A 15,344-nucleotide genomic window follows, 5' to 3' on the forward strand; every position below is an offset into this window, starting at 1 on the left:
ACAGTTGCTACTGTTAATCAGGAAGTTAAATCCAAACAGAATTTCAAATATGAATGATGCCTTTCTTGTAGCTTTAAATGACAAGTGCAATTTGTATATCTACTCCCTGAAGATTTTAATGTAAAATCTAGTTATGAGACTGAATGTTTTTGGAAGAACATGTGGTATAAAAATACTTTCTGTGCAATATTAGTTATAAACCATAAGATCCAAAGGCTAATGTATACCCATTCTGTTGAAAATTTCTAGAGCACTAAACTTTTCCCAAAGCATAAATTTGAAATATTATTAGAAGAAATAAGACTGACTGATAAGATGCCAGAATTTCTATAGCAACACCTGAGGATATTAGCATTTCAGTTTCCCCATCGTTTCTGCCAGAACTTAGCTTCTGTACATCCACCCCACTATTTCTTCACATACCGAATTAAGATTGTCAAAAGATGCTATTCCTGAGAAGGCTTGTCAGTTGGACGGTTGCTAGTGGAGACTAACGAATGCTAAAGGTGAAGTAGAAGAAGTTCAAGGACCTGGATTAGCTTGTGAATTTCCAGTCATCAGCCCAGGTTGGGTATATGACTAGAGCAGCTGTACCACATTCTCTACAACACCACGATGTATGGAAGGGTATTATACCTACCATTTCCTTTACTTTAAATATCTTTAATGTTGCCATTCTCCAATTCCATATGGCATGTCCAACGTTCAGGGTGTCTATAGTGTGATTGGAAATGGGTCCTGATGAATATGAAGAGATGGAAGAGAAAGATGAGGGGGAGGAGAAAAAATGATAATGATGATGCTGATGATGATTCAGCAGATATGGATGAATCAGAAGAAGATGAGGAGAAAGAGAGAGTAGAGTCTTTGATGTTCCCATTCGTAGATGCCACTGCTCGTGCCTTTTTTAGCAAGCCTTCTGCTGATGGAAGCATTGGGATGATTCTAGTCTGCTAAATAGATTTCTCAATAATGTAAATAACTAAATTATTCTCAGCATATAGCAGGAAAACCAGAATGAAATATTGTTCCAGGCCCTGTGTTCTGTATGACATTACATTAGGAATTGGATTGTTTTGGTTTGTTTTGTGTTTTTGAAGTAAAGAAGGAAATGGGTTGCTTTTTTCCTCTAGCTAAAGGACAGACATTTCTTTTTTTTTTTTTTTTTGAGTCAGAGTCTCACTTTGTCACCAGGCTGGAGTGCAGTGGTGCAATCTTGGCTCACTGCAACCTCCAACTCCCTGGTTCAAGCAATTCTTCTGCCTCAGCCTCCCGAGTAGCTGGGACTACAGGCACACACCACCACGCCTGGCTAATTTTTGTATTTTTGGTAGAGACAGGGTTTCACCATGTTGGCCAGGATTGTCTTCATCTCTTGACCTCATGATCTGCCTGCCTTGGCCTCCCAAAGTGCTGGGATTACAGGTGTGAGACACCAAGCCCAGCTGACATTTCTTCCTTTTAAAATATTTTATACTTAAAAACATAGAGAAATGGAGAGAGAATTGTTTTGAATAAGGATTTAAAGTGTAGCAGAAATACCTACACAAGGGTAGATAGATACCATGTGACTGAATGATTCTGTGAAAAGATTTCCTGAAGTTAAGAGTTATTTATAAATGAAACAAAATTTGTAATTAGGCCAATCTATTTAGTGATTTTTTATATTTTGTACTCACAGAGAACTAATTGGATAAATAACTTGAATGCTAGTGGTTTGTCCTTTCTTACACAATATATCCTTGGATTTAAAGTCTTTATCATCAAGACCTTGACTTTGAATTTTTCATCACTACAACCTTGAATTTAATTTCAAGTCTTCAACATGATGACCTTGAATTTAAAGTCTTCAACACTATGACCTTTATCATATTATTCATAGATGCATCATATTTGAAATGTAGTATGTAAAAGTATTTATGGGTTGTTTATTAACAAAAAAATTCTTTGCAATGTCTCATGTGGTTTAAAATTACTATTTCTGTTTTGTTTCTCCTTTATACACTTGACTATCTAACTTTGTGATAAGTGACATGAATTTTATGTTAGGATTAAGTGTGTTTTCCTGAAACATTGATTTTTTTGTGTGATTATATAATTGAGAGTTAAGAATAAAATCCTTCTAATGTTAAAAACTCACTTATTAAAAACAAATTTTGGTTCCAATCCTGTTTTCAAAAAACGATTTATCCTATTATCACCTACACTTGATTCTATTGAACATAATATTCTTTGCATACTGTTCTTCCTACTTTTCTTTGTATTATTAACCTTGTTGATTCAATTTTAATTTCATAGGACAAAGTTTTAACAATTATAAGTTTCAATGACCTAAGGATAAAATTAGATCTATGTTTTACTCTCCTGAATGTATGACAGGCATCATTTAGTTGCTTTGATTGATAGTTAAGACCACTAAATAACAGGAAAACAGCAAGTCAATATCATTTTGGAGTGTCATATTTTTCTGCTTCAAGAAATGTTACTCATAATGAGATCACTCTTCTCATGAAAATCACTCAAGAAGATGTAGCAAAGAAGATACACAGGAACTTGGTCGGAGACTGTTTGATTTGATGCTTATTTTCATTTTAAATGCCTAATTTAAAAAGCAGAACAATTCCTTTAGCATGTTACTATAATAAAACATAAGATACATTGACTGGCATGAGGCCCTTCCATGAATAGACTCTTATTAAAGCTCTGAATGAAGTCTTATTTTCTTCAGTTTTTCAGAAAGCTACTTTGGGGCAAAGGAAAGTTAAGGGGATACACTTTGTGGTGTTCTGCTCTCATATTAAATGTAGGACTCCATTAAACTCAATGTTTAATTCCCTTAAAACTTTACTGTTTTTTGCATGCATTATTAAAATGCACGCATATTTAAAAAGTAACATAGCCAGATAACAATTTTTATTTTAATATTTGAACAAAAATATAAAAATATATAAAGTATAAAATATATAAAAGACAATGTTTTAGGTGGGCGTGGTGGCTCACGTCTGTAATCCCAGCACTTTGGGAGGCCAAAGCGGGTGGATCACCTGAGGTCAGGAGTCCGAGATCAGCCAGGCCAACACGGTGAAACCCCCATTTCTACTAAAAATACAAAAATTAGCCGGGCCTGGTGGCGGGCGCCTGTAATCTCAGCTACTCAGGAGGCTGAGGCAGGAGAATTGCTGGAACCCGGGACATTGCAGTGAGCCGAGATCGCGCCATTGCACTCCAGCCTGGGCTGACAACAGCGAGACTCCGTTAAAAAAAAAAAAAAGTTTTAAAAATATATTAAAAATATAATAAAATATTAAAGACTTGTTCTAATTGACTAACGATTGTTAAAATACTTGGACCACCTCAGTAAGTTCTTCATTTGCTAAAGTTGTATGAAAAGTGGAGTCATTTGAAAGGCAACAATGGGTGCACACAAAGTGGTAAATCAATGTCATACTTGCAAATTCATGTAAACACAATTACGTCACTGTTTCCAAAAAGGTTGGAAGGGAAGCTTTTTTGTGTATAATTCTCATCCTTTCGGAAAAAAAAATCAAGCCCATTTTTCCTTTCAGTGATTCAAGGAGAAACTAAGAAGGAATAGAAAAGAATATAAATTATAAATGGACTGTTTGTTTTGAGAGCTTTGTTTGTAAGAATATGAAAAAAGAGAAATAAAAACAGGAAGGAGTTTTCTTTAACTTTTAAGTCCAGGGGCACATGTGTAGGTTTGTTACATAGGTAAACGTGTGTCATGGGGATTTATTGTGCAGATTATTTCATCACCCAGGTATTAAGCCTATGGCCTATTAGTTATTGTTCCTGATCCTCTAATGGGGGAGATTCAAAAATGCCTACATCCCCTTAAAACAAATAAAAATTAAGAATCAGGCAACATGCACTAAGCATAAAATAATATTAATTATATTTAAAATATATCAGAGTTAAAAAAATAGCTCAAGCCTAGCATCATATTTAGGGAGTGACTGCTTCTGTGCAAAATGTTTGTGTTAAAACTTTAAAGATGCAGCTCGCATCTCACGATTCATGAAAAAAAAATACTCAAAATATCTTTCCTTAAAAAAAAAGTCTTATTTAAAAAAAAAAAAAACTAGAAACCCATCAGTCATGAGTTTATGAGATTTTTTTTCACGTGGATGAATTACTGCTTCCTCAGATTCACCATATTCAACACTGAACTAAATATCCTGTCTTGCTCACACAGGTCTTGAGGTCTTCCTTGTTTCTCACTAATATGACCAATGATTCACCAAGCCCTATAACCCTATATATCCTCAACAGCGGTCCCTGCTCCACAACTTCCACCTGTCGCTATCAGTGATCAGAAAGTTGCCTCACCAGATACTGAGCTATGAATAAGTAAGATTGGAATGAAAACCATCTTGACTACTTGGCATCACTGTGGGTAGCCTTTCTGAGAGGTGAAATTGACTTAGGCTCACGAGAGTCTCTTCCACTGGAAGAGTGAATGTAGGATGAATAGCCCCTATTTTCCAAGGCAAGTGAGTTAACTAGAAGCTTTGTGTTTGAATTTAAAAGCTTTACCTCACAGTTTGCATCCTAAAAGGTGGCTATAAATGGGAACCATAACATTTGGAGCTTATGCCCAGGAGGCCCCTCCCCCATTATGTAACAATTAACTACAAAAGCTTAAATGTAGTGCCCCTTTCCATTTGGAATAGGAAACACTTTAACCACTAGTCAAGTATTGAGTTGAATGGTGGCCCCAAAGAAGATACGTCCACAGCCTAACCTCAGAAACCTGTGATTTGTGAATGTAACCTTATGGAGAAAAAGGATCTTTGACGATAGAATTTAATTAAAGATCTTGAGATTAGTTCCCCCTGGATTATCAGGGTGAGCCCTGAATCCAATGCCAAGTGACCTAAAGAGAGGCAGAAGAGGAGAAGACACACACAGAGAGAAGGTCATGAAAAGTGAGGCATTGATTGCAGCCCCAAGCCAAGGAATGCCTAGAGCTACCATAAGCTGGAAGAGGCAAGGAAGGTTCTCCCCGGAGCCTTGGGAGAGAGCACAGCCCTGCTTACACCCTGATTTTGGACTTCTGGCCTCCAGAACTGTGAGAATACATTTCTGTTATCACTAGTTTGTGTTAACTTGTTACGGCAGCCACAGGAAAATAATATAACAGACTTTATGAAGGCTCTGAGTCGATTGCCTAGGATGTCACATCATCAGGAAGCTTTCCCTGACCCTCTCCCAGCCACCATCTGGGATTAAGTATTGCTTCCACATCATGTCAAACAGCATACTGTTCATGACTCTGCCAGACATCATATCACACTCCCTTGACACCACTGCTGCCCTGTCCCTTCCCCCTCTTAGTCCACAGAGTAGCTCAAGACAGCAATCATGTCACACTCTTCCATGTACCAATCGAGCACAGTATCTGAAACTCAGTAGATACTCAAAAAATGTTTTAAAAATTATGAATCCACAGAAATGTCTGTAAGGCCATCAATATTTTCACACACAGTACTGGAAATTCCATGGTACTCAGGGAATATGAAGTTGGGCACTGTCAAAGGCACTGCTGTGCGCCTCTACCTGGCTGCTGCACCCACTCCCATCTGCTGCAGTGACTGCTAACAAAATACGGCCCCTTCTCTGGAGAATTAGCCTCTGATTCCATAGCCCCCTGGCCTACGAAGTGGGAAAATCTCTAAGATATAATTTACATTCCAGAGCCTCCCCATAAATCAGATCAAGGTTAGACTTGACCCGAGATCTCATCCTTGTTAATTCCTTTCCCTTCCCTATAATTCTGCTCTTACTCCCTCACAAGATTTTTCCTGAAGAGCACTTCTTCAGTAAATCACAAACAGTGAAATTCTGCCTCACGCCCTGTTCTAGAGAACCTGACCTACAATAAGTATTTCTTATGGAAGATAAAAATTTAAATATGTGTTTTTAGAAACTGGAGCATCAGTATGCTATGGGATACATCGTAGGTAGAACAACAGTATTGCAGTCTTTCCCACTCCTCCTACCAAGTCTGATTGAACAAACTCCAAGAGAGAACCAATTGGAATGAAAAACTGTCTGGTAGGAAACCATATTATAACACAGCTCCTTTTATAAGGTGTCACTTAAGGCACCTAATGCAAAAATCTCTTCAAAGTGTTCCTTTCAAAGTATGGGGATAACCTGAGGTGAGGCTCCCATTTGCAAGCTCTATCAATGTAAGGATCTTTTTTCTGCTTTATTCACTGATATATCACAAGTACCTAGAACAGTACTTGGCACTTTATAGACATTCAATAATTTACTATTCAATGTATGAATAGGATTGTTTCCTGGACTCAGCTGTGCATGTGCAGACTTATGTCGATAGGGGGTGGAGGAGAGCTGCTTCAGAGGTCAACTAAGAGCTGGCCTGGCTAAAGCAATTCCAGGAGATTGACCTGATCAGAAACGAGGCAATGGATATCACTAGTGAAACCAAAACTGGAGAAGAGGGAGAATGTGAGCAGAAGTCCAGGACAAACCAAGACAGGAGTTAGGGCCTAAGAACAAGTCGATGGAGCAGCATCTTCTGTACCAGTTGAGAAAACCACGAAATGAATTAAGCCAATGTTGTCTCTGGTACAGGGTATTAAATGACCATATCCTGTGACTTTAATATGCTATCCATAAAACTGAGATCATCCAAAAATATGTCCATTTTTTTTAAAATAATCCTCCCTAAACTCTTTTATCTAAAATTTTGGGGGCAAGTTCTCAAGTCACAGATGACTTTAAATAAAGCAAAAAGATGTGGAAATTTGGCATCATGCGATTCAAAGTCACAGTTTTCTCTCTCACCCGCCTCTCCACAATACGTATCCCCTAATGCCTGAAATTCTCTCATTTGCAAGTCACTCCTTGAGGTTAAGTATTGCTCTCTTCCAGCAGTTCTCTTCTAATATGAAAATATGTATATTCTGAACCTAATGATTATGGGAATTAGTTTATCATTTTTTCATTAATGTGACAAACATAGAGATGATGGACACTGTTGAACGATTAACGATAAAACAAAGGATGATCCTTGCCTTAAAGAAGCTCAAGGGCTAACATTAGCATCCAGGCAGGAGGAAAGAGCCCACTGGCCACGTGGCAGGGACAGAGTAGAGAGAGGGAACTCAACAAATTTTGTCCACTTTACAGTTTTGCCTATGACCTTTTCCAAATAAAAGCAGAGAGGCAAGGCCAGACATCCAGTGAATAAAAAAGTCTGTGTGCTCCCATTCTGTCAGTTTTAAATACTGATAAAGGCTTACAAATGAATACACAAAGGAGGTAAATGCTCTCTCTTTCTGCTTTGATGTCTGGAACACTCCCTGAAGCAAGGGGAAAGAGCTGTACTTCAGGGAGGTCTTGCAGAGCAATAGAGCACACATGATACAGAATCCATAGGGGGCTTTAAAGCCTCAGCCCTTTACCTTTGAGAATCATTATTTTGCAACTAATTTATTTTTTTACCTTTACAATGTAATAAATGATGAATTATTGCTTCATCTTTTGTTAGGGAAAGATATGTCTCACTGACTTTTAATATTGATCTGCTGTAATCATCTTTCCACTTTGTTGTCCTCAGAAATGTATACACAGGATAGAATCCCTACCTTCAACAACTTGCTTAAACCAAAAGTAACTGTTCTCTATCCCAACCAACCTGAAGAAAAAGAGGCAGATAGCGGTAACAAGGTTTCCTTTGTACACAATAATCTGTAAAATCCATTAGCATAGTTTTCCAGTGAAGGCATAATACAGGAACAGTTGTTTTTGTCTGTTTTGTTTCTATTTTATGCAATAGAGATTTTATGTAGTTCCTTTAATAAAAAGATTTTTAAAATACCATACAATCTTTAAATTAATTTGGTGTCATTTAAGCCTTATTACTGCTAATAAATACCTATGAAAATAGAATCTTATACAAACTTCTACCACAAATCAAGTCAAAAGCCAAGAAAAGAGCTCCAGCATCAATGTTTCACTGGTTTAAATCATTTTTCCCTCAAAATCTTCTATTTTGTTAAGAAAAAGTGAAGAGTTATGGAAATGAACATTATGTATATACATAATGAACTCAAATGTTGAAACTTGGACCCACCCAGGCCTTTGGGAACTGAGCTTCCTAATCCACTGTCCAGCAATTTTTCATTATAATGACCACATCCAATTACATCACTGCTTCCTTAGATAGTAATCTGGTTTCCCTATAATAATGTTAGTCCCCCACTGTCATAGTTTATACTAGGGATTTGGGTTAAGTCCCTGAAAAGCAGTATTATAGTGTTTAATTATTTATTGTTTCTCAATCAGACTGACTTTGCTCTAGCCAACAAAAAATATGGTTGGCAAAAAGGCATTCTGTTTAGAAATTATTCTCATCTTCTAATAATATTTGAATTTGGCATCCAAAAGGAATACACTAACAGATATTCATAGAGTTACAGTATTTTGAAGTCAAATGGGACTTGAAGGATCATCTGCTATCCCAGAAGGGATCTCAACATGTTAAGTGATTTTTCCAATGACAATTACCTAAGCTGATTGAAGAATTGAAATTAAAATACGTTTATGATATCTCATGCCCAATTCAGATTTCTTTCTAATTCAACATCTACTTTCAAAAGAGGGTAATTTGAAGAATTCAGGAAATGTTTGTTTTTTCTATCAACAATTAGGAACTCATTCAAGTACTGAAGATGTGACTTTTTTTTTTTAACTTAAGAGCAAAACTGAAATGAAAACCATATTGCAAATTGAGATATTTAAAAGCTCAAAATTGTTGCCCCTAGTTGTTGGCATGACTCACAAGTGCTGTCAGTTGTAAATGTTAATGAGTAGGTATATACAATAAGCCCACTAAAATTGTATCCTTGAAGGAGCTTTGAAGTAGATAGCAGATTGTTTCCAGAATCTTTCTTTATAGTGTCTAATTGATATTTAAAACATTAAATGTGTCCCGGAGTGGTGGCTCATGCCTATGATCCCAGTACTTTGGGAGGCCGAGGAGGGTAGGTCATGAGGTCAGGAGTTTCAGATCAGCCTGCCCAACATGGTGAAACCCCGTTTCTACTAAAAATACAAAAATTAGCTGGGCGTGGTGTCAGGTGCCTGTAATCCTAGCTACTTGGGAGGCTGAGGCAGGAGGCTGAGGCAGGAGAATCACTTGAACCCAGGAGGCGGAGGTTACAGTGAGCCGAGATCACACCATTGCACTCCAGCCTGGGTGAAAGAGCTAGACTCCATCTCAAAATAAATAAATAAATAAAAATAAAACATTAAGTGTGCTCTTTTAGTTTTACTATTAAACCATGAGTGATGATAACAATAACTGAGTAATCTACTTAGTAGACTCACTTTGTACTTATTTTTCAGCACCTATTTCATAAAACCAAGACTTTCTCAGTTTTCTCAAAAACACTGTTCAATTAAGCAACTACCAATTATGCTAATACAATTAAGTCACCCATTTCATCAAGTTAAATGAGTTAGAAAATAAATCCCTCTAGGATGGGAAAGAACATGACAATAATAAAATGTAGGCAAATAAGTGTTTGGTTTCCTTCCAACTAAAAATACACAGTAAGCAGTAGGGTACAGGCCTGAAGGACAGGGAAAAGATCTGGGATGGTGACAGAAAATTGAATGTCATCAGCTCATTGATGGGACTTACCCAGAATCCTTTCATCTTATGGCTCAGTCATTCCCTATCCTCATCCATTGGTGCTGCAGTAACAGAATATCTGAGAAATAAACAACAGAAATTATTTCTCTAAGTTCTGGAAGCTGAAAAATCCAAGATCAAGATGCTAGCAGGTTTGGTGTCTGGTAAGGGCCCAGTCTCTGCTTCCGAGATTGCACCTTGAACACTGCATCTTCCAGAGGAAAGGACTGTTGTTCCTCATGTTGTAGAAGAGTGAAGAAAAGCAAACTGACTTTTGGGAGACGTTTTTATAAGGGCATGAACCCATTCATGAGTGAATAGATCCTGAACATCTTCCATTAGACCCCCACCTGTCAATACTGTTGCATTGGGGATTAAGTTTCCAGCTTATGAATTTTTAAAGGGAACACATTGAAACCATTACATCCCCTAAATTTGGAACTCTCAAATGTATTCCCTGAACCTGGACCCAAATAAGATAGAATCATAGCATATAATCATAGAATCATAGAAAGAGAATCAAAGCATATAATCATAGAATCATAGCAAGAGAATCATAGCATGATGTTGGAGATGCTTTTAGATGCTAATAGCAGACATCACTTTTGTCTATATTCCGTAGGCCAGAAGTCAGTAATAATGCCCCCACCTAAGTGCAAGGTGGCAAAGGAAAGTGGTCCATGTATGTATATATACAGAAGCAAAATGCAGTTTAATTTGGTAAACCTGTAGCAGTTTCTGCCATACAAGTACAACAGCATAGATTATTCAAGAAACCTCTCCATAAAGTGGTAGAGGAAGAGGGCATGAAAGAAAAGCCAATATCCACCTTTCCACATATTAATTGGCTTTCTTTTCAAAAACCAAAATTAGTCTTAACAGACAAAAAAAGATTACTAGCTAACTACTCCAGTAAGAATCATCATTTTAATAGACATCCTCTAAAAATGTCTTTGACTTTTGTCCAAAAATTTTACAAATGATTCCAAGAGATTTAACCTATGGGTACATTTTGTAACCAGGTTTTTTTTTTTTTCTGGAGGGCTCATTATTAAGATATTTATGTAGCCATGGTATATGACTGGCATCTCAGCTCAAGAAATTCAAAACTGAATTCAATATTCCTACCCTCTACCATTTCAGTTCTTTCACCCACCATTCCCAAACTTTTAAAAATACACAATGCCCTAGTTTACAGCCATTACTAAGATATCCAACACAGAAAATCTAGAAGACATTATTCTTACCCAATAATCTTTATTTACTTATTTCTTAAGTCTTGATTCTCTTTTCTCATAAATTTGTCTTTAAGTTGTCCTTTCCTTTCTACTTTATAGCTAGCACCTTTGGTATCATCTACTTGGACTATCACTACCGCTTCCAGGCTGTTTTCCTTCACTTTCATTCTTACCTATCCCCAGTCCATCCATCCTCCACACTGCTCTCAGAATAATCTACACATGTAACAACTTGATCCCAAACTCATAAAGTCAGCTCCAGGTAATGGGTAACCTCCAGCTGGTTAGCATAATTTCTTAATTCCAGTTTCCTCTTTTCTTATGACAGAGTTTAGAATTAGGGTATGAGATCCATGTTAAGAGAGAAAATCCATTCTCTCTTAACATGACTTGGCAATGGAGCTTCACAGTTTCCACTCTGCCTATCTCCCACCTCATCTTGTAAGCCTTTCTACATCCAAATATAATCTTTTTATTATTCTCAAGTAGTTACTCAAATTCTTAAATCTTTCATGCCCTGATGACTTTGCACACAGTTTTCCAACTTCTTGAAATGCAGTTGTTCCCTTGTCTGTCTATATAGAATCCTTTAGGACTCAGCTCAAGATTTTATCCTCTTTGAAGATGTCTCTGACCTTGGCTCCCTTGTACACATCTACAATACAGTTCTTAACATATTTCATACTTTACTTCACCATTTCCCTTCCTTCACTTGAAGATACTTCTTCACTTCAAGATACTTAGAGCTACAAGTAACAAAAAAAATCCCTGATTCAACTGGTTTACAATTATATGAAGAATTAATTATTTTATCTCACATAACAAGAAGCTCTTCAGTAGTGTGGTTCCAAAGTTTATTATTGCAGCAGCTCACTGATGATGTCATAACCTAATTTCTTTCCACCTTTCTGCTGTGCCATCCTCACCATGTTGACTTGTCCTTAGTCTACTTCCACATCATTGTTACAAGAAGATTGACACAATGGGTCTCACATCCATACATGATTCCATGCAGCAAGAGTAAAGGGAATGTCTCTTCCTCAGTTAGAAAATTTTTCCATAAACCCCAAAGCTGAGTTAACTTCTCATATTATTTGCCAGAATTGGGTCCCTTATCATAAACCCATCATATGACCAGATGGCAATCTGATGACTCAGCTTACATGATTGGTTTAGCATATTCAGAATTTATCTCTAAACTGGTCATCTTCCTTTAAGGTTTTTGATATCTGAATAAAAGCAGATTCTTTTTGCAGACATGAAGGGGAGAGTAGATTTGGTATAGACAAACCCTATGTTTCTCTTCTGCACTGTGAGGACAAAACTTAACCATCCATCCTTAACATAGAACATTGCACACAGTATACAATTCATTCAATACCTATTGAATGAATAAAAATAATCACACCACATACATGTGTATTGCCTACAGGTTAATTTACCTTGACTACTATCCTTAGAACAGCAGGTAATCAGAACAAGTCATATTACAAAAGATGTATTTTTCTCTTTTAAAAAAATGGACTCTCTAGCTCTCTGGAATTGGGTGAAGTTGAGTTAAATGACTTACAGAATAATCTGACGTTCTGAATAAGGGTTTTTGAAACAGTATCAAGTGTTACATTGATCCCGTTCACAGTGTGAGTTGTTTTGTACTGATTTAAAAACGATGTTTATTTTAACCCTGATTGAAAATGTAAGGCTGCATCTAGTAATCTGGCAAAAAAGTGTTTTCTGGGGAGGCCTTGTTAAGCAACCACTTACCATCTTTTAAAATACAATTTTCTGCATTGAGATTCTCTATGAGCATTGGGGAATTACTAAACAGTTTCTGATTTTTTCTGGCTTCTCTATTCTCCACTTCTATTTTGTTTCCCAGGGCTGTGAAGACTCAGAGTTCTCTGTATTTTGTATTAGTTAATGGATAAGGCTTTTATTTTCAGGCTCCATCTTAATTTTTTGTATCTCTGTTCATGAAAAGATTGCTCCTTGAAAATGTTGAATGGGGATTTTTCTTGCTTTTCTTCTAATTCAATTTTATACTTCATTTGTATACAATTAATATTTATAAGAAAACAACAGTTACTTTCTTGTTTCTTGTCTAAAGAACTTCATATGTGTTGCTTTTATTGTAACAAAACCAAGACTTGGATATTTCAATCAAACACTTGTTACATTTAATAACTTAGAATTCTTGTACTTGCTTTGGTATGTATGATTTATTTTGACCAATGAAAAATGAACAGCTTCCACAAATAGTGACTCTTCAGACTTGACAGTCTACCTGATACACTAACCACTCTTGACAGAATGTCAGATAATTGGGTTATCTTGCTTGGGTTTAGTTATCTGAAGTTGTTAAAGGGAAGAACCCTAATGTTTGTGTCACTTTCCTTTTTAAATTGGGCACTAGGCCCATATGTTCCTGAGAGTTCTGTAAATGTCATTAATTTACCAAAATGGTGGAACTTCTGTTTTCTTCCAACTAAAATTTATGATTATTTTTAAAGAGGCTGCTGCTCAATAAAATGTTGACATAAATTGATTGATGATGCTGAAAATTACACAAGACAGTCTAGATAATCAATTACTAGATATTATAGGGACAGCTGCATAAGTAGACTGGTAGACTTCAGTGAACAGAAGCAAGAAACTGCCTAGGAAGCGTATTGAGGAAAGAGAGTTTTATGTTAGTCATTCATTCTTTAATTCAAATATCTATTCTCCCAGTTTTTGTTGACTGCCTGCTATGCACATAATAGATAACGCTTGCGGAGGAAATAGAAAATATAAACAAGTTATAATAAACATGGATTAAGCAATATGTGTTTTTTTAAAGTATTCTAGCTATTTCAGGCAGCTATCAGAAACACTAGAGTCATTTTTCCAACCCTTTTGTCTCAATAAATTAATTTTAAACATTTTATTTAGTGATTTTCAAGTCTTCCTTGACTGGATTGTAAACCTGAATTCAATGTATTTATTAACAATTATTTATTCTTAGACATAATTGTGTCAAGTGTCTACAGACCCCTTTCCAGGATCAAGAAATTTCAAGAACTGAATTGGTGATCAGACGGTGACTTGGATAATCTTCTGGAAAATTTTGCTGTTCTTTCTCTGCTATAAAGAAAGGAATACTAAGGTTTAAGGTTAAACAGTAGACTCCAGTGTGGCTCTGACTGAGAGAGTGTTGCTAAGAATTCGAATCATCTAACTTTTCTGCTTTGACTACTCCTTCTTGTCTTGACAAGATTGTCTTATGGTACACATAGTATAGTTAATGCTAGACACTATGGTAGTCATTTCAAATATTACTTCATTAACTGACAACAATTCTTTAGTCTCCATTTCTCTGAAAAATATTAATACTCAGAGATGCTAGGTATACAGAGCTATAAAGAAGAAGAGCCAACATTTGATCCTGTGCCTCATACATTAGTACCCATCAATCTACTTACATATTATGAAAGCTATAAAAATAACAATAAAAGATAGAATAATGTAATAGAGGGAGAAAAAGATTTGGAGAAAAACATACTTGAAGAAAAATTTCAACTCAGGCCTCTCCTAAGCTGGGTAGCCCTTGAAAAATTATTCGACCTCCCTGATCATCAATTTTATTACCTATACAAGAAATACAGTTGGGCTTAACACAGTTTTTATTAAACATATATATTGCATAATATATATAATACGTATTTATACCTTCAAGAATATGTTTTTGGAGTCATTTAGAAAGGATAAGAAGTATCGCCAAAGTTTCAATTCCCAAGGTTATATCACAGATTACTAATGACATGGAATTTGGATCTCAGATTCCTGACATTTGACTCCTGACTCCTACCATTGCATTGCTCTTCTTGTCTTATCCTAATTGCAAATTTAAAATTTAAGTTTAATAACAGAGTTTGAAATGAGTAAAAGGAGTAGTAGAAAAATCACTGTATAAACAAACCAGTTTATGGACCTGTTGAGAAAAGTTTCTGAAACATGCTAAGTGTCAGAACAAGTTGGAAATATGTGTGTCATTTAGTGTCAGAGAAATTTAACATACAGAGAAATCTAGCAAAAGTCACAGATCGCCAGTTGATACATGTTATTGCATTTCAATAGCCAACACATATTTCACTCACATCCCTCATCTGCCTGCTAGTATAATACAGATCAAGAAAGTACAAGTAAAATTCTTCATCAATTTCTTAGTTCTTTTAAAGCGTTATTTAATGTATTAACCTTATTACATTGACTTTACTATTCACACTGAAATAGAGTTGAGTGTTAGAAACTCCACCTCTGACTTCTTCAAGTTCATCAGACCACTCCATAATTCGACTTGCTTTCCCACCAACTTTCTGAGCCACTCATGTATGTATCTGGGGTAATTTCTTTTAGCACTCTGTGTATATAACAAG

General features: G+C 36.2%; 1 protein-coding gene and 1 pseudogene across 6 annotated transcripts in view; both read left to right on the forward strand.

Moving 5' to 3' along the window:
• PIK3C2G (phosphatidylinositol-4-phosphate 3-kinase catalytic subunit type 2 gamma) overlaps positions 1-15,344 on the forward strand; it is a 387,383-nt gene that overhangs the window by 161,904 nt on the left and 210,135 nt on the right. The gene's annotated exons all lie outside the window — the stretch shown is intronic.
• On the forward strand, positions 144-1,004 carry LOC134807446 (F-box only protein 3-like; annotated as a pseudogene).

Source organism: Pan troglodytes, chromosome 10 (genome assembly GCF_028858775.2).
Source record: "Pan troglodytes isolate AG18354 chromosome 10, NHGRI_mPanTro3-v2.0_pri, whole genome shotgun sequence".
Lineage (NCBI taxonomy): Eukaryota > Metazoa > Chordata > Mammalia > Primates > Hominidae > Pan > Pan troglodytes.